Below are 12,145 nucleotides of genomic sequence, written 5' to 3'. Positions count from 1 at the left end.
CTGTAGTATGAGTGCTGTGTGAGCATAGTATGGGTGCCACTGTGTGAATTTAGTATGGGTGCTGTGTGAGAGTAGTATGGGTGCTGTGTGAATGTAGTGTGGGTGCTGTGTGAGAGTAGTATGGGTGCTGTGTAGTATGGGTGCTGTGTGAGCGTAGTATGGGTGCCGCTGTGTGAGTGTAGTATGGGTGCTGTGTGAGCGTAGTATGGGTGCTGTGTAGTATGGGTGCTGTGTGAGCGTAGTATGGGTGCCGCTGTGTGAGTGTAGTATGGGTGCTGTGTGAGCGTAGTATGGGTGCCAATGTGTGAGTGTAGTATGGGTGCTGTGTGAGCGTAGTATGGGTGCAGCTGTGTGAGTGTAGTATGAATGCTGTGTAGTATGGGTGCCGATGTGTGAGTGTAGTATGGGTGCTGTGTAGTATGGGTGCTGCTGTGTGAGTGTAGTATGGGTGCTGTGTGAATGAAGTGTGGGTGCTGTGTAAGAATAGTATGGGTGCTGTGTAGTATGGGTGCTGTGTGAGCGTAGTATGGGTGCCGATGTGTGAGTGTAGTATGGGTGCTGTGTGAGCGTAGTATGGGTGCCGCTGTGTGAGAGTAGTATGGGTGCCGCTGTGTGAGCGTAGTATGGGTGCTGCTGTGTGAGCGTAGTATGGGTGCTGCTGTGTGAGTGTAGTATGGGTGCTGCTGTGTGAGCGTAGTATGGGTGCTGTGTGAGCGTAGTATGGGTGCCGCTGTGTGAGAGTAGTATGGGTGCTGCTGTGTGAGCGTAGTATGGGTGCTGCTGTGTGAGTGAAGTATGAGTGCTGCTGTGAGCGTAGAGTGGGTGCTGCTGTGTGAGCGTAGTATGGGTGCTGTGTGAGCATAGAGTGGGTGCTGCTGTGTGAGCGTAGTATGGGTGCTGTGTGAGCATGGAGTGGGTGCTGCTGTGTGAGCGTAGTATGGGTGCTGTGTGAGCGTAGTATGGGTGCTGTGTGAGCGTAGTATCGATGCTGTTGTGTGAGCGTAGTATGGGTGCTGTGTGAGCGTAGTATGGGTGCTGCTGTGTGAGCGTAGTATGGGTGCTGTGTGAGTGTAGTATGGGTGCTGCTGTGTGAGCGTAGTATGGGTGCTGTGTGAGTGTAGTATGGGTGCTGCTGTGTGAGCGTAGTATGTGTGTGAGCGTAGTATGGGTGCAGTGTGAGTGTAGTATGGATGCTGTTGTGTGAGCGTAGTATGGGTGCTGTGTGAGCGTAGTATGGGTGCTGCTGTGTGAGCGTAGTATGGGTGCTGTGTGAGTGTAGAATGGGTGCTGCTGTGTGAGCGTAGTATGGGTGCTGTGTGAGCATAGAGTGGGTGCTGCTGTGTGAGCGTAGTATGTGTGTGAGCGTAGTATGGGTGCTGTTTGAGCGTAGTATGGGTGCTGCTGTGTGAGCGTAGTATGGGTGCTGTGTGAGTGTAGTATGTGTGTGAGCGTAGTATGGGTGCTGCGTGAGCGTAGTATGGGTGCTGTGTGAGCGTAGTATGTGTGTGAGCGTAGTATGGGTGCTGTTTGAGCGTAGTATGGGTGCTGCTGTGTGAGCGTAGTATGGGTGCTGTGTGAGCGTAGTATGGGTGCTGCTGTGTGAGCGTAGTATGTGTGTGAGCGTAGTATGGGTGCTGTGTGAGCGTAGTATGGGTGCTGCTGTGTGAGCGTAGTATGTGTGTGAGCGTAGTATGGGTGCTGTGTGAGCGTAGTATGGGTGCTGCTGTGTGAGCGTAGTATGTGTGTGAGCGTAGTATGGGTGCTGTGTGAGCGTAGTATGGGTGCTGTGTGAACGTAGTATGGGTGCTGCTGTGTGAGCGTAGTATGGGTGCTGTGTGAGCGTAGTATGGGTGCTGTGTAGTATGGGTGCTGTGTGAGCGTAGTATGGGTGCCGCTGTGTGAGTGTAGTATGGGTGCTGTGTGAGCGTAGTATGGGTGCTGCTGTGTGAGCGTAGTATGTGTGTGAGCGTAGTATGGGTGCTGTGTGAGCGTAGTATGGGTGCTGCTGTGTGAGCGTAGTATGTGTGTGAGCGTAGTATGGGTGCTGTGTGAGCGTAGTATGGGTGCTGTGTGAACGTAGTATGGGTGCTGCTGTGTGAGCGTAGTATGGGTGCTGTGTGAGTGTAGTGTGGGTGCTGCTGTGAGGGAAGCTTTATGGGAGCTGAAAGGGTGGGTGGATGAATGTGCTAATGGGTGTTGGGAGGAGGGATTGATAATGAATTGGGGAGAGATGGGGTAATGGATGTACGTGGATGGAGTGCTTCAGTAATGGGTTCTTGGACAGGGATATGTTTGCGGTTGCTGTGTAGGGGAGATTAATCAGTGCCACCACCAAGTACATCTAATGCCACCTCTAAGACACCACATGATACCACATATCCCCACATGTCACCACCAAGATGCCACATTTCACCACAACACCACATGTCACCACATGACACCACATTTCAATACATGATACCCCATATCCCCACATGTCACCACATGACACCACATTTCAATACATGATACCCCATATCCCCACATGTCACCACATGACACCACATTTCACCAGCTGAGCTGCGGTTTAGTACGCTGCTCATGAATTCCTATGGGTGCTTGTACTTAGACGCACACGTGCACCCTAGTCGTGATTGACGCAAATATGCCAAGCTGCAGGATGGAAGTGTGTAGGGGCAGGGCAATTAAAGGAAGGCTCTTGATACAACCCATGATGCAGATCACACCACCACACCACACCACTGGTCATGCCCCCCACATCACTAGTCACATCCCCTGCGGCAGCACACAATAGGCCTTTCATGAATTTCAGCTCCAGGCCCATGTGAACCTTAATCTGGCACTGGCTATGACATCAGTCTTCGTGATGTTACCATGCCCGCCAGCGCCGCTAGCAATACTGGGAGGGAGAAGTGGGAGGAGACTGCATTCTGTAGTGCTGCCGCTGCATTACAATAGGGAGGACCTGTAATGCAGTGTGCAGTTCATTGAACTTGGAGTCTCCTGCTGGCTGCTGCTGTCACTCCCTGGCTGGCTGTCAGTCGTTTCAGCTGCCAGTTTGGAGCAGCAGAGCGTACCGTAGCACGCTCCCACTACACAGACAGAAATAGAACGCCTCAATTGTGGACGCAGACAGCGGGAGAGTGATGCTCCCACTGCCCAGAGCAGTAAGGGGGAATAATAAGGGGTAGTGGGAAGCAGTGCTCCAGCTACCCGTAATTTTTGCTTTAATATTTGGGTCGCTAGCGGGTGCGTGTGTATGCACTCATCCATGACTGTTGACATATCAATGGATTTTGGGCCTAATTCAGCATCAGTAGTAGTTTTGCTAAAAGTAGCAAAACTGCAACTGCTTTCTCTAGCATGTGGGGGGGCTCCCCAGCACAGGTTAAGGGCACCCCACATGCCAAGTCCGCCCCCCCCGCTGATATGCGAGCGCATTGCTATACATAGATGCGCTCGCATTTTAAGGGTAGCCCTCTCCCTCCGCAGCCTAGCTGTAAAGGCAGTCGCCTGGCCGCCATCTTTTGGGTCGCAGCGGCTGCGTGTGCTGTCATGCAGCCACTGCAGCCCGCCCCACATATGGTCCAGAAACGTCTGCGTTGTCCGGACCACGCCCCTGAAACGGTGCATCGACGCCCCGTCACCACCCCCCGCCAAGATTCCGTGTGGTATAATATGGGAGGAAGTACGTGGGGGGTGACACCATGAGTTACCACACCGGGTGACACCAACCCTAGTGACGCCTCTGTTAGTAGCCAATCACTGTGTAATAGGCGCGGGTACTTAAGCCTCTGATATTAGAATATCTGTGTATATCTATAAATAAACATATTGTGAGCACTTAAGAGACACTGCTGTGGGGAAAGTGCTTCCCTTCAGCCCCCTCCACCACCTCTGATCGTTAAAACGAACGGTCCAGGACGCTGCACGCGTCCGCTATAGCAGGACCTAATGCGTTCCAGCGCCATCTTTGTTTTGCGTTCCACCAGCCCCGTCCGGCGCTTCCCGTCATCTGACCTGATCACAGGTTATAGGCGGCCAATAAGGAGACTCTCTACCGATTACAGAAGCTAGAATACCGAACGACCGTTCAATAGATAGCCACTTGTACATACTTTAACCCCCGCTTGAATCAATCATTAGTGTCTCATCTGACAATAAATTCCATACCTATGGGGCATACTTATTTCTATTCCATACATTAGAGGAGAAATGAGAGGTCAGAACCCATCATATCCCATATAGTGTACCTATATGAACTATACAGATAGCCTCAGGCCCTATTTAAAAACAGGACTAGGACCCTCGTATAGTTCACAACTCCTATGAGCCCGTTTTGTGGGAAATGCATATCCCACATACGTTTCCCGTATAACGTAAAATTTCATTTGAATTGATTTATACTTCGACGGGACCACTAGTATACCCATCTTCTAAATAGTATTTGATTTAAATGGGTCGTGAATTCTTCCACTACCAGTGTAAAACCTTATAAACAGTCATGTTCAATATATTATTAAATTGTGCTACATATGATCAATTGATGCCCATACACATTCTTATAAGTGAAATCTCGTAGCTACTACACTAACGTGATATCATCTTTACCTCATAAATTAGTGATATATTATTACAACCCACACCCTTTACAACGCTATATATGAATTGATACTTTACTGTATATGAATCAACTCGTAAAAACTAATGGTTGATTCAGATTAATTTAAAACTTTAAATATAGAACCTAAGGTTCTGTTATACTATACTATTACCTAATGTGCTATACGTGTTACTTGAATCCATATTAACTCTATACTATCCTCCCTACAGCTTGAAGTGATGTACAGCATACGGACACCCCCAGGGGCAAAACTCTGGGAGGCAGTGGAGTCGGCTGCCGCCGGGCTCCTGCCCTCAAGGGGGCACATCTCCTCCATTGTCTCCAGCTGACTGACCCTGGCGATCATTTGCTGCAAGGAGCTTTCGAGTCAGTGACACAGAAGTTGCCTCCTCATATATACAGAGAGCTGTCTGTGGCTGCAGCTAGGGGGAGCTCCAGAGTGCAGCTCCTGCCAGGCCCTTCCAGTTGAGTTGGCCGAGTGAAGCTCCCTGTTCCTCCGTTGGGCTGTTAGCAGCAGGTAGGCACTGGCAGCACTTGCCTCAAGCTGCACTGTGTGGGGGTGTGTGTAGTTGGAAGGGGGAGGGGTGCTGGGGGTGTCTTTAATAAATGTTGGCAGCACTGTGTTTTATGTGTGCATGTTTAAGTGAGGTGTGTGTGGTGTGTGTGTGAGTGAAGGAGGCATGTGTTTTTGTTTGTGTGTGTTTTTAAGTGAAAGAGGTATGTGTGCATGTAAGGGAGACGTGTGTGTGTGTGAGGCATATGTGTGTTTAAGTAAAAGAGGCATTTGTGTGTGTGTAAAAGTGAGAGGCGTGTGTATGTTTAAGTGAAAGAGGCATGTGTGTGTTTAAGTGAAGGAGGCGTGCTGTGTGAGTTTAAGTAAAGGAGGCGTGTGTGTAAGTGAGAGGCATGTGTGTAAGTGAGGAGTGTGTGTGTTTAAGCGAAGGAGGCATGTGTGTTTAAGTGAAGGAGGCATGTGTGTTTAAGCAAAGGAGGCATGTGTGTGTGTGTTTAAGCGAAGGAGGTGTGTGTAAGTAAGAGGCGTGAGTGTAAGTGAGAGGCATGTGTGTGTTTTTAAGTGAAAGAGGCATTTGTGTGTGTGTTTAAGTGAAAAAGGCGCTTGTGTGTTTTTAAGTAAAATAGGTATTTGTGTTTAAGTGAAAGAGACATTTGTGTGTGTGTGGTTTTATGTGAAATAGGAGTTTGTGTGTTTTTAAGTGAAAAAGGCATTTGTGCATTTTTTATATATAGATATATATATATCGGCACACCACTGCGCCAAGGCATCTACATTGTGACACGCTGGTGGGTGAGGGAGTACTGTAGGTGTGCTATAAAGGTATGCTGGTGTCTATATTATTGTGATGACTGGCTTGGAGTGCCGTCCACTTTGCTTGTGTATCTATATTACTATTGGGAAAGGCACCTGAGCACGCTGCTACTGTTCACCATGAGTGCCGGATAGCTACATATGAAGAGGGGGTGTGTGTGGGGGTGTGTATGTATGTAGGGGGGGGCAACAACATTTATCATGCCTCCGGGCGACTGGGGCAAACTTACGCCACTGTACACCCCAATGAACAAAGCTCCATCTTTACAATAGTATAGTCATATAAACATAAATACACATACTGACAATTTATTAAATTACATCCTACTCTTATGGCCTAAAATACCTTCTTAGTTTGAACCGGGGGAAGGTATAAGCTAATAACTGAACCTGTCACTGAGCAAGCATAGTCAATACATCAAAGGAGGGTTTGTCTCCCTTAAAGGAAGACTGCCATGTCTATGCTCTCGTTCAATCCATTCGGAATGAGGGTATTGAGGGTATAGATCCAGAAAGATTCCTTCTTAGTTAACTGTTTATCTCTATCACCTCCTCTCTTATCTTCCTGTATATGTTCAATCACTGTAAATGTCAAGCCCTGAACATCTGAATCATGTTTTTCCTGAAAGTGGCGGGGGAGGCTATGATTCTGAACTTTATTTCTAATATTCCGCAGGTGTTCCTGTATCCTTATTTTAAGGCTTCTCTTGGTTTTGCCTATATATGATAACTTGCAACTACATTCGATCTTGTATACCACATAGTTAGTATTGCAGGTAACCACTGACATTAAGCTGTGTGTTTTATTACCCTCATCCTTCCAATGGAAGCCCTTCTTATCTACAAAATGGCAGCAGTTACATTTATTACAAGGAAAAAGGCCCCTTCGCTTCATGAGGGGGTGTCCGTTGGTATTCTCTACATTTTGTTGGATGGTTTGAAGTTGACTGGGTGCCAATAAGTTCTTAAGATTTTTGGATTTTCTAAAGACGATGTTTGGTCTGTTGGGTAGATGTGGTCCCAATACAGGGTCCTTGAGGAGAAGGTGCCAATGTCGGTACATAATGTGCTTGATCTTAACATTTTCTTGATTGTGTTGCGTGATGAAGGGTCTCTCCGACTGACGTTTACAAATAGCAAAACGTCAGTCGGAGAGACCCTTCATCACGCAACACAATCAAGAAAATGTTAAGATCAAGCACATTATGTACCGACATTGGCACCTTCTCCTTAAGGACCCTGTATTGGGACCACATCTACCCAACAGACCAAACATCGTCTTTAGAAAATCCAAAAATCTTAAGAACTTATTGGCACCCAGTCAACTTCAAACCATCCAACAAAATGTAGAGAATACCAACGGACACCCCCTCATGAAGCGAAGGGGCCTTTTTCCTTGTAATAAATGTAACTGCTGCCGTTTTGTAGATAAGAAGGGCTTCCATTGGAAAGATGAGGGTAATAAAACACACAGCTTAATGTCAGTGGTTACCTGCAATACTAACTATGTGTTATACAAGATCGAATGTAGTTGCAAGTTATCATATATAGGCAAAACCAAGAGAAGCCTTAAAATAAGGATACAGGAACACCTGCGGAATATTAGAAATAAAGTTCAGAATCATAGCCTCCCCCGCCACTTTCAGGAAAAACATGATTCAGATGTTCAGGGCTTGACATTTACAGTGATTGAACATATACAGGAAGATAAGAGAGGAGGTGATAGAGATAAACAGTTAACTAAGAAGGAATCTTTCTGGATCTATACCCTCAATACCCTCATTCCGAATGGATTGAACGAGAGCATAGACATGGCAGTCTTCCTTTAAGGGAGACAAACCCTCCTTTGATGTATTGACTATGCTTGCTCAGTGACAGGTTCAGTTATTAGCTTATACCTTCCCCCGGTTCAAACTAAGAAGGTATTTTAGGCCATAAGAGTAGGATGTAATTTAATAAATTGTCAGTATGTGTATTTATGTTTATATGACTATACTATTGTAAAGATGGAGCTTTGTTCATAGGGGTGTCCGTATACTGTACATCACTTCAAGCTGTAGGGAGGATAGTATAGAGTTAATATGGATTCAAGTAACACGTATAGCACATTAGGTGATAGTATAGTATAACAGAACCTTAGGTTCTATATTTAAAGTTTTAAATTAATCTGAATCAACCATTAGTTTTTACGAGTTGATTCATATACAGTAAAGTATCAATTCATATATAGCGTTGTAAAGGGTGTGGGTTGTAATAATATATCACTAATTTATGAGGTAAAGATGATATCACGTTAGTGTAGTAGCTACGAGATTTCACTTATAAGAATGTGTATGGGCATCAATTGATCATATGTAGCACAATTTAATAATATATTGAACATGACTATTTATATGGTTTTACACTGGTAGTGGAAGAATTCACGACCCATTTAAATCAAATACTATTTAGAAGATGGGTATACTAGTGGTCCCATCGAAGTATAAATCAATTCAAATGAAATTTTACGTTATACGGGAAACGTATGTGGGATATGCATTTCCCACAAAACGGGCTCATAGGAGTTGTGAACTATACGAGGGTCCTAGTCCTGTTTTTAAATAGGGCCTGAGGCTATCTGTATAGTTCATATAGGTACACTATATGGGATATGATGGGTTCTGACCTCTCATTTCTCCTCTAATGTATGGAATAGAAATAAGTATGCCCCATAGGTATGGAATTTATTGTCAGATGAGACACTAATGATTGATTCAAGCGGGGGTTAAAGTATGTACAAGTGGCTATCTATTGAACGGTCGTTCGGTATTCTAGCTTCTGTAATCGGTAGAGAGTCTCCTTATTGGCCGCCTATAACCTGTGATCAGGTCAGATGACGGGAAGCGCCGGACGGGGCTGGTGGAACGCAAAACAAAGATGGCGCTGGAATGCATAAGGTCCCGCTATAGCAGACGCGTGCAGCGTCCTGGACCGTTCGTTTTAACGATCAGAGGTGGTGGAGGGGGCTGAAGGGAAGCACTTTCCCCACAGCAGTGTCTCTTAAGTGCTCACAATATGTTTATTTATAGATATACACACATATTCTAATATCAGAGGCTAAAGTACCCGCCCCTATTACACAGTGATTGGCTACTAATACTGTAATTCATTCACAAAAGCAGCTTTCAATGAGACTCACACTGCAGTGCATTGTGGGTCATATAACAATTAAACTTTTACTTATATTGGGTGGATATAAGGGTGAGGATTATTAGAGTGAATCAATCCTAATAAAAAGAGGATAAAATTCATAGGTTGGTTAGTTTATACCATTAATAATCAGGCTATAATTAGCCTTTATTTGTGCACCAATCAAAATAGGATATGTGATGACATCATCACCTTTCCCTTTATAAGGGGTAACATTTAGTCTGGTGCTTCATTGCACAGGTACTGAGCGTCCACTGCAGATATATAGAAGGTGAGGGAATATGGCATCATTCTGAACAAAGCTCTGTTTAAATATGTAAATGTCACTATGTATATTTTATTCATGTATATTTGCAATATTGCACTTTAGTGCTTTCAATGGTTGGATATATTCACTTTCACATCTCTTTTGATTTTGTGACAGTATGTAATTAAAAGTTTATTCTTTGATAATTCATTCCAGCACTTTTTAGAGTCTGGGTTTAAAGATCAGCACTTTCGTTATGTCAATCAATAAAACAGCTGGACTCATTAGAGTATTTAATTGCTATGGGCCAGAATGGTAGTAGTGATCAGCAATAGAGTTTTTTGTCTTAAAAACCTCCAATAAATGTTATACCTAAAAAGGGAGGTTGTTCTTTAAATACGGTTTCATTATAAAATGCATCAATTATCCTAAGTCAAAACTGATATCATTGACTAATTAAATATCTGATAATGACCATTCACTAATTTGCCCTAAATATGAATTTATTAGGTTTCCTTTCTAAGTTACCCTTCAGTACCTTGGTTTCCGAATTTTTGTACAAGTTATCTCACCACAAGGTATGTGAGGGGACATTATGATATATTTTTATTACATATATAATATGAACACTCAGTATATATGATGAGGTCAATATTTTTCCAATTAGGCCACACTGATTGTTCATCAGAAAGCCTCGGTGTTATATTGAAGTTTCCATCATGCATGTATGAACAAGTTTTGTCGCATTATACTGTTTGTATAAACTACTGTACTTCTCAGCTGCTTGAGGTAGGACCCAAGATTCAATTGTAATTTTCTTCCTTTTCATTCTGTCTGCTCTGATATATCCTTGTTCTATTATAATGATATGTTCCTCATATATTTTGATTGAATGTATTATGCATTTTTATTAAGGAACAATTATTTTTAGTTCTGATAAGATTTTTTACTATTGTAGAGATACCCCTGATGAAGTCTTTTGTATAAGACGAAACGCGTTGGGTTGTCTGTGTTGTGAAGCTATCTCCGAACCAACTATAAGGAGAAGGAAGAGATTGTTGTGATCCTTCAACATTTGTATTCAGCGCTAAGAGTCATACATCTTAAAGTGTGGAATAATATATCTCCAGTGTATTAATTTGAATATGTTTTTAATAAATGTTTTATGATGGAACATGTTGTTATTAATTTAAAAAAAAAGTATTAACCAATTAGGGGTTGGAATAGTGGGAGTTGATGCGACCCCCTGGCGCCAATTCTTCTATTGTTGTATATTCCTTATTTCCAGTCCCTTCAAACAGGGGACTTAGTTGAATCAGGGTGACAGGTTTTACAAATTAGCGCAAAAGGAGAGTATTTGTTTATATATATATATATATATATATATATATATATACACATACATATACACATAGCATATTAAACATGTATGTATATATATATATATATATATATATATATACAGTACACATGTGTGTGTGTGTGTGTGTATATATATATATATATATATATATATATATATATATATACATGTATATACTGGTTGAGTATCCCATATCCAAATATTCCGAATTACAGACTTTTTTGAGTGAGAATGAGATAGTGAAAACTTTGTTTTTTGATGGCTCAATGTACACAAACTTTGTTTAATACTCAAAGTTATTAAAAAATATTGTATTAAATGACCTTCAGGCTGTGTGCATAAGGTGTGTATATGAAACATAAATGAATTGTGTGAATGTACACACACTTTGTTTAATGCAGAAAGTTATAAAAATATTGGCTAAAATTACCTTCAGGCTGGGTGTATAAGGTGTATATGTAACATAAATGCATTCTGTGCTTAGATTTAGGTTCCATCACCATAATATCTCATTATGGTATGCAATTATTCCAAAATACAGAAAAATCCGATATCCAAAATTCCTCTGGTCCCAAGCATTTTGGATAAGGGATACTCCGCCTGTATATCATATGTGTGTGTGTGTTTATATGTATGTGTAATTAAAATAAAGTAAACTTTTATTAAGCACTTACAAGTGCCAACAGGAAGACAGCAGGCTGCAGAGGACACTAGACAGCCATTAATAATACTCGGCTCGAAAAATGCAGCAAAAAAAGAAATAAAAAAAAGAAATTTTGGGGTAGAGGGGGGGGGGGGGGTTCTGGGTGCTCGGAAACCCCCCCTGCATGTGCCACTGAATATTTACCCTGCACAGAAACAAAATAACCAACCCAAATGTAACTCACTCCGCACATGTTATATTTGCCCCAACTGCAGTGCATATAGCTTTGCCCGTTGGACAACAATTTTGCTGCAGCGATAAGGTCTGAATTAGGCTCTTGATTTGTTCCTCAGCCTCAGTGCTATTTCAGAGATGGATGATACGTGTGTTTGGGAAGTGACATTACTACTACTAGTGAGAAAATGGTGCATGGGAGGCTGTACTTAATGTCTGTTGACCACTCATGTGCAGTAGGGTGACCAGCCCCCACAGCATGAAATACATAGATTACATTACTTTTGCGCATCACACAGATGGGCTCCTTTGGCATCTCCTAGCTGTACCTGCAGGTGTGCTTTCACACATCCCAGTGGTACATAATTTCTAAGTGATAAGAAATTATAATTATCAAGTCTAAAACCTGATAACTAACCACTTAACCGGCATGGTCAGATCACATGTGACTGCGCCGGCCCACTGTCTCCCCGAGTTTTTGACGAGGAGATCCGTTCTGCAGATGTGCATAATATAAT

The 12,145-nt window shown here is 43.1% G+C and overlaps 1 long non-coding RNA gene across 1 annotated transcript; it reads left to right on the top strand.

Annotated features, from left to right (window-relative positions):
- Positions 1-9,376: 9,376 nt before the first annotated feature.
- On the top strand, positions 9,377-10,561 carry LOC134969978 (uncharacterized). The gene is made up of 4 exons (XR_010189597.1): positions 9,377-9,411; positions 9,898-9,965; positions 10,055-10,176; positions 10,346-10,561. It is a non-coding gene; the product is annotated as an uncharacterized LOC134969978 (long non-coding RNA).
- The last annotated feature ends 1,584 nt before the right edge of the window (positions 10,562-12,145 follow it).

Source organism: Pseudophryne corroboree, chromosome 11 (genome assembly GCF_028390025.1).
Source record: "Pseudophryne corroboree isolate aPseCor3 chromosome 11, aPseCor3.hap2, whole genome shotgun sequence".
Lineage (NCBI taxonomy): Eukaryota > Metazoa > Chordata > Amphibia > Anura > Myobatrachidae > Pseudophryne > Pseudophryne corroboree.
This window is presented reverse-complemented; position numbering and strand designations above follow the sequence as displayed.